This window comes from Amblyomma americanum, chromosome 10, assembly GCF_052857255.1.
Source record: "Amblyomma americanum isolate KBUSLIRL-KWMA chromosome 10, ASM5285725v1, whole genome shotgun sequence".
In the NCBI taxonomy this organism is placed as follows: domain Eukaryota; kingdom Metazoa; phylum Arthropoda; class Arachnida; order Ixodida; family Ixodidae; genus Amblyomma; species Amblyomma americanum.
The window spans coordinates 125008317-125022105 of NC_135506.1; the positions used below are offsets into that span (position 1 = coordinate 125008317).

General features: G+C 40.2%; 1 protein-coding gene across 1 annotated transcript in view; it reads left to right on the plus strand.

The window, feature by feature from the left end:
- The window catches only part of LOC144108690 (uncharacterized), a 344153-nt gene that overhangs the window by 58189 nt on the left and 272175 nt on the right, over positions 1-13789 (plus strand). The gene's annotated exons all lie outside the window — the stretch shown is intronic.

Genomic DNA, 13789 nt, shown 5'->3' on the forward strand with positions numbered 1-13789 from the left:
GGAGATTCGAGACAGCCATGCTGTAAGAAATATGTTTTGAGAGCAGAACAGTGTCGTCAGCGTATTGAAATATTAAACATTTTGAAACAACCCTAGATAAATCATTAATAAATATATTGAAAAGTAGAGGCGATAAGATAGAACCCTGAGGAACTCCGGCCTTCAGTGGAAGTTTACCACTTGTGTTTTTAATTTCGTCTAAGACAACTACTTGTGATCGTTCGGCGAGATAGCTTTTAAGGACATCGTAAAATGGCCCTCTAAAACCGCTGGAATATAATTTTTGTAAAAAGATCCCGTGATGAACTGTCCTGAATGCTTTTGATATGTCCAGGAATAAAGCAACGCTAAACAAATTTTGGTCAAAAGCCGAAAACAGTTCATCAGAGAACTCTTCTAGAAGGGTTATCGTACCACGACCGGACACAAAATCAAACTGTCGAGTCGACAGAATTGAAAATTTCTCAACGAAAGACGACATGGATTTCAAAAGGAATTTTTCATGAATATGAGACAGTATGGGTAGGATTGAAATAGGCCGATAGTTTTTGATGTCATCCCATTTTCCTCCTTTATAAAAGGGCTTTACAATCGCAGTTTTAAGCTCCTTGGGGATAAGCCCGGTATCAAGAAAACCATTTAACATGAAGAGCAGGATATTGGATAATGCTGCAAAGTTCCTTTGTAGCAGGTACGCAGATAAGCCGTCGATTCCAGGAGGCTTATTGCGCTTAAAGCTGAAAATTATTTGGTGAAGTTCATTTTCTGAAAATCTAGGTAGGAAAGCGGACGCTGAAATAGATTCCTTAAGCGTGTATTGGACGGCCTGGCAAGAAGATGCATTCTCGGAAAGCCAGTGCAAACAGTTGATTGAACTTATCTGCAACCTCCACCGAGTCGCCTGGAAAAAACGAGATTGGGGAAATGTATGCAGCGTTCTTGCCACGAAGATAATTTATCAGTGACCATGTTTTTGCGTGATTCCTTTTACGACTGATGAAATTTTTCGAAAAAGTACTGGCGCTTCGTGCATCTTATTAAGGCAACTACTCTATTTCGTGCGGTTTTGTACTGAAGACGTAGGTGTTTATTTTTTGAGGCATGCTTGCACCGTTTCCAGAGCATGTCTCTATAGGAAATGGCCCGCATTATACCTGCAGTCAACCAGTTGTAATCCTTCCTGCGCTTGTTTATTACGACGTGCTTTGAATATAATAATAATAATAATAATAATAATAATCATCATAATAATAATAATAATAATAATAATAATAATAATAATAATAATAATAATAATAATAATAATAATAATAATAATAATAATAATAATAATAATAATAATAATAATAATAATAATAATAATATTAATAATAATAATAATAATAATAATAATAATAATAATAATAATCAATCAATCAATCAATCAATCTTTATTTTTCGGTGCCCAGGAACAACCCAAAGGTCTTGGTGCTGGTACACCATTCACACGCACAAAATGTACATATATTTCACTACAAAGGAAGAGACTCAGGGGAGTTAATGCAGCAGTCAAGGCGATAGAAAAAAAGACATAAACTAGGCGTGACAGCAAGCATGAAGCAAAAAAGTGAAAACAAGAAAACAGCGAGAACAGCGGTAAATGAAAACAGCTAGAACAGGTAGCAGACATATAAATAACCAATAAAACAATAAATAAAGAGAATGAACACAAGAACGACCGATAACAGCTAAGTACAGCATATATCAAAATACAAACAAGAATAAAGCCAATACTAATATGAACGAATAAGAGATCTCTGAAATACAAGCTAGAAATACAATCATACACAATAAGAAATGTAATTAGTGAACGCGTTACAGACAATCAGGCGTGAGTACACAGTATTAAAGAAATAATATTAATGAAAACAAGTACACGCGATGTACAATTAAGGAGAGAAAAAACAATATAATACCGGTGCAAACGCACAAGTGTAGTAAAGACAAAATGCATGAAAGGGGAAGTTATGTATGAGAAAAAGAGTGCTCAGAGTGGAACGTCACGGACATCCAATATAAAAGAAGAGAGAGAATTTTCGAATATATCAAGGTGAGGACAAAGAGAATTAAACAACTTTTGCATTCTGTCCAGAGGGGAGAGGGAGTGCGGGAGCGCAGAAACTTGGAATGGTCTGAATTCCCTTATGCTCTTTCGCGGTACACGCAAAAGGATACGCGCTAGGAGCTGAGGGCATAGAATGTGACCACGAAGAAGTTTATACAAGAAAATTATATCTGCCCTCACGCGACGGCAGCTAAGAGAAGGAAGCTGCAGTGAGTTACTCCGCCTGGGACGAGAGCTGGAAGTTTTGCAAGAAAACCGATGTTGAAATATGCGTAAAAACTTTAGCTGAACTCTGTCGATTTTTTCACAGTTCGACTGGCAAGTGCCGTTCCAAACAACAGACGCATATTCCAAAAGCGGCAAGCATATGGAGAGGTAGAGCTTTAAGAAAGGAAGTGGGGCTCGAAACTCTCTCGAAAGCCTGCAGATGAAGCCAAGTGTACGCATAGCCCGCAGAGCAATGCGTTTTGTATGAGAGGAGAAGCTGAGGCTGCGGTCGAAAAGTACGCCGAGGTCATTAATTTCATCAACCCTCGGCAGCAGCCTACCATTCACAGATTAAGAGTAGAGAAGACTGTGCGTTTTACGCGTAAATGAGACAACCTTGGTTTTAGATGAATTGAGAGTGAGCCCATTCTTCAAGCACCAATCAGAGAAGGCGGATATGTCCGATTGCAGTGACAAGCAATCGTGAAGAGTATGTATTGCCTTGAACATTTTTATATCGTCCGCATAAAGGAGAAACGAGGAGTTTTTGACCACGGAGGAAACGTCATTGATAAAAACAGAGAACAGAAGCGGGCCTAATACCGAGCCCTGAGGAACTCCGCTGGTTGGAGTGTAAACAAATGAGGTCTGTCCATTTACACTAACAAAGCAGGACCGATCAAGAAGATAGTTGCGTAGGAGGGCTACAATTGAAACGTCGATCTCAAACAGCAGAAGCTTTTGAAGAAGTAATCAGTGAGTAACAACGTCGAAAGCTTTGCTCAAATCACAGTACACAGCGTCTACCTGACTCCTCTGAAGGACTTCAGCTGATATATACGTCATAAAAGTCACAAGGTTAGTTGTAGTAGAACGACCTTTTATGAAACCATGCTGATTATGTATGATTAAATGTTTGAGGTGGAAGGAAAGTACTTTGTGCAAAGCTAGTTCAAAAAGCTTAGAGGTTGCACAAAGAAGAGAAATGGGGCGGTAGTTCGAAACATCAGATTTGTTTCCTGATTTGAACACAGGGAAAACACGCGTCGTTTTCCACACGCGGGGGAAGGCAGAATTTTTCAAACAGTTATTAAATATCGTGGTTAAAACAGGGACGAAGGTACTACTGAAGGCTTTTATTATGGCGGCTGGAATGCCATCAGGTCCAGGGGACAAAGATGGTTTCAAACACTTAAGACTCTCACTCACTAACTTCTCGTCAAGAAGAACGGAATTAGGTGCGCCAGCTGGAAGGCATACAGAATCGCAACGTGGAGATTTGTACACGGAGGAAAAGTGTTGAGCAAAGCCGTCAGCGACATTCCGAATTTCATTCCCATGAGAGTCAACTAAGTGAATATGACTATCAGATTTATTCGAACGCTTGCGAACGTATCGCCAGAATTCAATAGGACGATTAGAGGCACTATTCTCTAAATATTCAAGATAGGACTCATGATCCCGCTTGTACAGGCGTTTGCAAAGGGAACGCAAGCGGCGAAATTCTTCTGCCCATGTATCCAGCCCAGGGCATTTCGCTGTATGGTGGGCCCGCTCCTTAAGTTTCAGCGCTGCTCTAAGTTCCTTGGAAAACCAGAACGGAAACTTGCTGCGAGCAGGAGTATGCAGAGGTATGTACTGGCGCATACCATTGAGAACTATTTCAGTGAAGCGGCTGACTTGTTCGTCAACATCGCTGATTTCGTTTAAAACGGACCAGTCGACAGAAGAGAAAAAACCGAAGAGACCAACATAGTCGCCAAGTGCGTAAGCGAAACGGGGGGAATTCCCCGCACGATTTGAATTAGCAGAAGGTGGGACAGAAACCGAAGCCGTTATTAGAATTGGAGGATGAAATTTGTCACAGCGAGTAGGTGAGATGTCAGATGTCGAGACTCGAACATTTTCAAAATTAGATAAACAAATGTCAAGAACATTACCACAACAGTTTTCAATTAAATTGTGTAATAATAATAATAATAATAATAATAATAATAATAATAATAATAATAATAATAATAATAATAATAATAATAATAATAATAATAATAATAATAATAATAATAATAATAATAATAATAATAATAATAATAATAACAATAATAATAATAATATAATAATAATAATAATATAATAATAATAATAATAATAATCATAATAATAATAATAATAATAATAATAATAATAATAATAATAATAATAATAATAATAATAATAATAATAATAATAATAATAATAATAATAATAATAATAATTAATATTATTATTTTATTGCCATAACATCTTGTTATACATACAAACTCGGGCCTGTAAAAGCCAAGAGAAGGCTTGCAGGACTAGGCACGGCAGTAACGGCGAGCGAAAGTATAAGCAATAAAATATCATGGTAAGTGTACATACACTGAAATATAACTACTAAACAAATTATATAGTAAAAAAGAAAACCCACTGTAACAATGACGTGCTCTCTGCATCATTTTTCCTTACAACATCGATTTCAACATCCGTTTCAACGTCGCTTCTGAAGTGGCAGAAAATACATGATCAGGAAGACTGTTGAATATTGCAGGGACATATACACCTCGTCTTGCTTGCCGTATCTGGTTGAGTATTTAGGAACTATGTAGCGCTGACCTTTACGTAGGGTTCTGGTAGCAACTGATTTAGTCTTGAAGGCAGGATTCCTGAAGTGTCGAAGAACTACTGTTTGTTTATATGAACTTTCAAAAGACGGAAGGGCCAGAAATTTAAACAAGTTTCCTCGAGGGGGAAATGAACGTTCGTCGGCAGTACTCTTCAACATGCTTTTTAGAAGGGTATCTACACGATCTTGCCACATTTGCGAACAGTGCGCAAAAACTGTGATGCGGTACCTTATAACACTGTACGCTAGTGCATGCATGATTGTCTTTTTTACAGATACAGGAAGGAAAGATTTAATTGTAAACAATAGCCATGCAGTGCTACGTAATCTGCTACAAATATATGCCATGTGACTGTGCCAAGACAGATCACTGTCGAAGTATATACCCAGATATTTTATACAATGAACATTTTCAACAGGAGCGCAATGGCAATCTTTACCGTTGTGGCAGTGTAAGAAAACAGATTCAGTCAGTACAGTTGTCTTCAAGGGGTTTCTAAAACAAACTAATTTTGTTTTTTGGTGGTTTACCAAAAGACCGTTCAAAGAGAACCAGTGCATAGCATTACCGATATTTTTTTGCAGTAAGGAAACCGCAGTTTTGTATGAAATGTGCTTTGTAAGTAACACCGTATCATCGGCGTACTGAAAGACCAGGGAATTTGTTATCACTGACGCGAAGTCATTTATAAATAGATTCAAAAGTAAAGGTGACAGAACGGACCCCTGAGGAACCCCAGCCTTCAACATCTGACGGCTGCTCACGGCTTTGGTATAATAATAATAATAATAATAATAATAATAATAATAATAATAATAATAATAATAATAATAATAATAATAATAATAATAATAATAATAATAATAATAATAATAATAATAATAATAATAATAATAATAATAATAATAATAATAATAATAATAATAATAATAATAATAATAATAATAATAATAATAATAATAATAATAATCAATCAATCAATCTTTATTTTTTCGGTGCCCAGGAACAACCCAAAGGTCTTGGTGCTGGTACACCATTCACACGCACAAAATGTACATTTATTTCACTACAAAGGAAGACACTCAGGGTAGGCAATGCAGCAGTCAAGGCGATAGAAAAAAAAGACACATAAACTAGGCGCGACAGCAAGCATGAAACAAAAAAGCGAGAACAAGAAAACAGCGAGAACAGCGGTAAATGAAAACAGCTAGAACAGGCAACAGACATATAAATAACTAATAAAACAATAAACAAAGAGAATGAACACAAGAACGACCGACAACAGCCAAGTACAGCATATATCAAAATACAAACAAGAATAAAGCCAATACTAATATGAACGAATAAGAGATCTCTGAAATACAAGCTAGAAATACAATCATACACAATAAGAAATGTAATTAGTGAACGCGTTACAGACAATCAGGCGTGAGTACACAGTATTAAAGAAATAATATTAATGAAAACAAGTACACGTGATGTACAATTAAGGAGAGAAAAAAACAATATAATACCGGTGCAAACGCACAAGTGTAGTAAAGACAAAATGCATGAAAGGGGAAGATATGTATCAGAAAAAGAGTGCTCAAAGTGGAACGTCACGGACATCCAATATAAAGGAAGGGAGAGAATTTTCGAATATATCAAGGTGAGGACAAAGAGAATTAAACAACTTTTGAATTCTGTCCAGAGGGGAGAGGGAGTGCAGGAGCGCAGAAACTTGGAATGGTCTGAATTCCCTTATGCTCTTTCGCGGTACACGCAAAAGGATACGCGCTAGAAGCTGAGGGCATAGAATGTGACCATGAAGAAGTTTATACAAGAAAATTATATCTGCCCTCACGCGACGGCAGCTAAGAGAAGGAAGCTGCAGTGAGTTACTCCGTCTGGGATGAGAGCTAGAAGTGTTGCAAGAAAACCGATGTTGAAATATGCGTAAAAACTTTATCTGAACTCTGTCGATTTTTTCACAGTTCGACTGGCAAGTGCCGCTCCAAACAACAGACGCATATTCCAAAAGCGGCAAGCATATGGAGAGGTAGAGCTTTAAGAAAGGGAGTTGGGATCGAAACTCTCTCGAAAGCCTGCAGATGAAGCCGAGTGTACGCATAGCCCGTAGAGCAATGCGTTTTGTATGAGAGGAGAAGCTGAGGCTACGGTCGAAAAGTACGCCGAGGTCATTAATTTCATCAACCCTGGGCAGCGGCCTACCATTCACAGAATAAGAGTAGAGAAGACTGTGCGTTTTACGCGTAAATGAGACAACCTTGGTTTTAGATGAATTGAGAGTGAGCCCATTCTTCAAGCACCAATCAGAGAAGGCGGATATGTCCGATTGCAATGACAAGCAATCATGAAGAGTATGTATTGCCTTGAACATTTTTATATCGTCCGCATAAAGGAGAAACGAGGAGTTTTTGACCACGGAGGAAACGTCATTGATAAAAACAGAGAACAGAAGCGGGCCTAGTACCGAGCCCTGAGGAACTCCGCTGGTTGGAGTGTAAACAAATGAGGTCTGTCCATTTACACTGACAAAGCAGGACCGATCAAGAAGATAGTTGCGTAGGAGGGCTACAATTGAAACGTCGATCTCAAACAGCAGAAGCTTTTGAAGAAGTAATGAGTGAGTAACAACGTCGAAAGCTTTGCTCAAATCACAGTACACAGCGTCTACCTGACTCCTCTGAAGGACTTCAGCTGATGTATACGTCATAAAAGTCACAAGGTTAGTTGTAGTAGAACGACCTTTTATGAAACCATGCTGATTATGAATGATTACATTTTTGAGGTGGAAGGAAAGTACTTTGTGCAAAGCTAATTCAAAAAGCTTAGAGGTTGCACAAAGAAGAGAAATGGGGCGGTAGTTCGAAACATCAGATTTGTTTCCTGATTTGAAGACAGGGAAAACACGCGCCGTTTTCCACACGCGGGGAAAGGCAGAATTTTTCAAACAGTTATTAAATATCGTGGTTAAAACAGGGACGAAGGTACTATTGAAGGCTTTTATTATGGCGGCTGGAATGCCATCAGGTCCAAGGGATAAAGATGGTTTCAAACACTTAAGACTCTCACTTACTAACTTCTCGTCGAGAAGAACGGAATTATGTGCGACAGCTGGAAGGCACACGGAGTCGAAAAGTGGAGATTTGTACACGAAGGAAAAGTGTTGAGCAAAGCCGTCAGCGACATTCCGAATTTCATTCCCATGAGAGTCAACTAAGTGAATATGACTATCCGATTTATTCGAACGCTTGCGAACGTATCGCCAGAATTCAGTAGGACGATTAGAGGCACTATTCTCTAAATAATCAAGATAGGACTCATGATCCCGCTTGTACAGGCGTTTGCAAAGGGAACGCAAGCGGCGAAATTCATCTGCCCATGTATCCAGCCCAGGGCGTTTCGCTTTATGGTGGGCCCGCTCCTTCAGTTTCAGCGCTGTTCTAAGTTCCTTGGAAAACCAGAACGGAAACTTGCTGCGAGTAGGAGTGTGCATAGGTATGTACTGGCGCATACCATTGAGAACTATTTCAGTGAAGCGACTGACTTGTTCGTCAACATCGCTGATTTCGCTTAAAACAGACCAGTCGACACAAAAGAAGAAACCGAAGAGACCAACATAGTCGCCAAGTGCGTAAGCGAAACGGGGGGAATTCCCCGCACGAATTGAATTAGCAGAAGGTGGGACAGAAACCGAAGCCGTTATTAGAATTGGAGGATGAAATTTGTCACAGCGAGTAAGTGAGATGTCAGATGACGAGACTCGAACATTTTCAAAATTAGATAAACAAATGTCAAGAACATTACCACAACAGTTTTCAATTAAATTGTGTTGCTGCAAGGTGTTAAAAGCTATGAAATCTAAAAGCCGGTTGCACTTACTAACTACATAATGATTGTTGTGTGAATATGTAATAATAATAATAATAATAATAATAATAATAATAATAATAATAATAATAATAATAATAATAATAATAATAATAATAATAATAATAATAATAATAATAATAACTTCTTTATTTCCATCAGTGATGGAGGAGACTGCGAGAAAAAGTCGCTTTTACTCGTAAAAGATGCCGTTCATATTCTTTATACTTGCACATTTGCTCTTCCTATATATTCCAAACTTGTGGGGTTGCAGCCGACGTATTGAATTCGGCTGGAACATATCGATATTGGTAATTGTTATAATGTTGGTAAAGCAAAATGAGTGCATTGTTTAGCTGTGTATTTTCTTCTGGTGTTGCTTACAATAAACTTTAATAAGCTTCGTTTATGTGTGCATAACAAGGGGATGACATTGTTATTGTTAAGCCAGAAAGTTCAGTGTTGCTGAAAGGCTGAAATCATCCACGGGCATTAAAACTAAGGAATTTTCGATAGAGTTACGATAGTCTTGTTAAGGACATCATCATCATCATCAACCTGACTACACCCACTGCAGGGCAATGGCCTCTCCCATATGTTTCCAATTAACCCGGTCCTTTGCCAGCTGTACCCACCCTATGCCTGCGAGCTTCTTATTCTCATCCGCCCACCTAACATTTTGCGCCCCCTGCTACGCTTGCCTTCTCTTAGAATGCGCTCTTTTACCCTTAAGGACCAGCAGTTGTCTTGCCTTCGTATCACATGCCCTGCCCAAGCTCATTTCTTCCTCTTGATTTCGAATAGTATGTCATTAACCCGCGTTTGTTCCCTCACCCACTCTTCCCGCTTCCGGTCTCTTAACGTTACACTTATCATTTTTCTTTCCGTGGCTCGCTGCGTTGTCCTTAACTTAAACTAAACCCTTTTCGTTAGCCTCCACGTTTCTGCCCCGTAGGTGAGTATCGGCAAGATACAGCTGTTGCACACCTTTCTCTTGAGAGATATTGGGAAACTGCTATTCATGATCTGAGAGAACCTGCCATATGCGCTCCACCCCATTCTTATCTTTCTAGTTATTTCCCTCTCATGATTCGGATCAGCTGTGACTACCTACCCTAAGTAGACGTATCCCACGCAGCACAAGCAATTGGCCCAACATTCGAAGTGTATTGACAAAGCTGGCCCTACAAAGGACCAGGATGGGACCATCCTGTTGCAATATTGGGCCGATGACCTGTGCTGCTTGGGATTCTTTTACCACTTCCAGCACCTCGCTTCCAAATGTGAGCGGCTGTTCCCATGCTAAACTGTTGAAAATTACTTTGGTTTCTGCATGTTAATTTTTAGACCCACTGTTCTGCTCAGCCTGTCTATCTCACTGATATGCACTGCAGCTCATCTCCTGAGTGACTAGCAAGGCAATGCCATCAGTGAATCGCAGATTATTTAAGTATTCTTCATTAACTCTAATTCCCAACTGTTCCGAATTCAGGCCTCCGAGTACCTCGTGTAAACAGGCGGTGAATAGCACTGGCGGGATCGTATCTCATTGCCTGACGCCCATCCTTATTGAAATTTTATTGCTGACTTTATGGAGGACTTAGGAGCTGTGCAGTTGCTACTGATATCTTCCAGTATTTTCACATAAGGCTCTTCTACACCCTGATTCCGCAATGCCTCTATGACCGCTGAGGTTTACACAGAGTCGAATGCTTTTTCGTAATCAATGAAGGCTATAAGTGGGGGTTTGATATATTCAGCGCATTTCTCACAGATTGCGTATTGAATGTAAAAGAGACCAAGTTCAGAGTAGGTGTACTAAATATGACAGGTGCCCGAAAAACTATAAGTGAATAGCAAAGGTTGTGTGACGAAGTATGGTCCTCAGCATGTAATGAAGCATGTGCGACACCTTTTTGACTGTGACGCTTTTGTTTGCTTCTGTAGTCATCTTGTCTTGGTTATTTTCCTATTTGCTTAATCGAACCGTGCCGCATATTTTTATTTGATGCACCATCGATTGCTTTGTACAGCTTATATTGGAATTTCTTCTGCCCAATGTAATGTCAAACTGGTGTGGTGGATAGAGTGGTAACGATAAAAATTGCGATCAACCACTTTTTAACAAATTTTTGTTAATATAAACTTTCCTGCAAACGTTAAGACCCAGGTACACATTGAGCTGTACATAAATATGAATAAGACGTCATTACTGCCATATTATATGCACGTTTTCTGAATGGCTCCTGAGGAAGTCTCCAATTTTGTTGCATCGAAGCAATCTTCAGATGCATAATTGCGGCCGAAAAACATTCAAATAATCTCCACCACTTGCAACGAAAACAAAATAATTATAAATAAAATAATGTGCGGAAAAGATGCCCTGTAGACAACAACGTTTTCGAAAAAAGTTTTGCGCATTTTAGGATTTCCGAGAAATCATGACATCGACAACTGCGGCGCAGATATTTCAGAACATGCAATAGGGGACCTGCAGTTACTACCGTTTCAAATGAGTAGTGCACAGAGAAAGGTCAGCCTTTAACCGTTGAGGCTTCACTAGACTTCTTAATCGTTGTGGTAAATACGGTGATGTGGTGAGGAGACGCAAAAAGTCAACGCTAAAAGCGTTTTTAATCATATCTCCAGCGAATCGAATGAGTGTCTGGCGGGTCTCAAGCGAATTTGAAATGTCGTATGCGGTCTGGGGTGTTCGTAAATGAAACTCAAAATGCGTATTTTTTCTTCATAGCGCATCAGTGTGACTGCACGCAGTGAACGAGTTCTTTCGTTGTGACCTTGCCTCTCGACTTGGCCAACGATATCGAGCCGTTTGTCACTTATTGATGAGAAAGTATTAAATGGCTCATGAGCAACGAACCCAGGCGTTGCTGTCCAAACCAAACGGTACGAAAACTCTAAAGGCGTCACCGTAGTCTCAGATTGGTGGCTCAAAAGCAGGGCTGTGACGCAGAGCTGAATACTTAACACATCGACAGAACTGCCTCTTTGGTTTGATTTGGGAATTGAAATAATGAACTCTGAAATATCTCCAACCAAAAATTCTTTAATTTGAAAGGCGACGTTTTGAGATTTGCTGGGCTCCTTCTTCAGAGGTGGCTGTTGGCTGTGGCCAGTGTTTGAAACGTACACGGTGGGGCTACCAGGACCCGTGTGAAGGAATGCGGCGATGTGGATGGTGACAGCGCGTTGAGAATTGGGGTTAAAGTTGAGTCACTTTTCCGGACTGTGCGGTGATGATAACTGATGCCTTTTCTGCTTCTGCGAGCTGTAGAGCGCACTGCCTGCGTTTATACAAAAGGAAGGTTCCTTTTTTTGCGGCTGACATTGTTTGGTGCCGTTTGAATGTGCCAGGAGTCGTGTAATAGCCTCTTTTGGCAATTTGTTTCCGTTCGCAGAATAGGAGTTTCGTCAAAGATGATTCTAAGGCTTGTGTCATGCTCTCCAGCGAAGTTGTGGGCGTCGTTTTTGTGTTGCCTAATTCTTTCTTTCAGTTTTTTTGCTTTCGGCAACGTCGCATTAGGCGCAATGAGTATTGGAGACAGCGGCACAGGCCCTTTCTCTTTATAGCCGATATTAGGCAAGTTCCGCTTTCTCAAGCAATAATAAAGATCAACGGCACGTGCCGTTGATCTTTCTGCAGGTGTCTCGTGCTGCTTTTAGCTTCTTGATAAGTTTTCATCTGATACAGACCTCACACCCTTTTTATGTTTAACTTTTAGATCCTCCTCGTTTATCGTTTCGCGCCACATTAAAGCACCCTATCAAGTTAGATTTCACTTATCTTGTATTGCTAGATGTCTCCGGGGGGCTTCTGAGTGCATGTGCCTTGTTCATTTTGTTCCATCAAGCTTCAATTTTTTCATCGTCATTTGAAGCGACAGCAACTTATAGGTGGCACTGGTGGCGCAGAAGGAAAGTGTATAAATACCGTGTTTCAAATGAAATATCCAGTTGCAAATCTAGCGTGTGTCCTGTCTGTTACTCTTACTTTGGTCCCTCTCTGTGTATGCGATAGTCAATACGTTTCACAGCTACAACCAACTAGCCCAAATGAAAGCCTTAGCAAACTGCGGCGCCGATGACCTTCGCTTGACTATTCCATAAAGCTTTGGCTTTAAGATTCATAGGACACTTAGAGCTGCTTATGTGCTGTGAAGGAGCGTTCGACTTCGACGCGGGTTGCGCACTGAGAAATGAAATGGTGACCCACCTCCGACCGTTCATTAGAGCAGCACTGAATGCATAACGGTCCGAGTAAAACACACAGACACTCGCTTCGAATGCCTTTCACGAGATAGCCTCCAACCTGAGAAATGTATGATATATTGAACGAGAGAGCGTATGACACCACCTGCGACGGTGTACAACAAATGGTTGCGCCTCAATTCAAATTCTGATTTCTGAGGAGAGTAAATGGCGCAGTAACGGCACCATAACTGGCGCCGCGGTGGCTCAGCAGTTATGGCACTTGGCTGCTGACCCGAAACACGTCGATGCTATCCCGGCCGCAGCGGTAGAATTTCGATGGAGGCAAAATTCTAGCGGCTCGTGAAGTGTGCGATATCGGTGCAAAGTAAAAGACACTAGATGGTCGAAATTTCGGGAGCCCTTCACTACCGCGTCCCTCATAGCCTGAGTTACGTTGGGCCATTAAACCCCCAAAAACTATAAAACACGTCTCATATCTCGGTGGACAACCGAACGCGTCTTAAATTGACTGCAAAATATTGCTCGTGCGGATGTCAGCTGTACTTCAGGTGAATTCTGTATGTCACGCAGATGCTGACTCAAAGAGAACTAAAGGAATCGGCGAATAGGATCGTAAGTTATTCAATAAACAAATTTCAGAGTACAAGCAAACAAAATGCTGCCCAAAACTCGATTCTCGCGGTGCTTTCTATCCCCATTTCACTTTCCCAATAAGGACACTGGATGA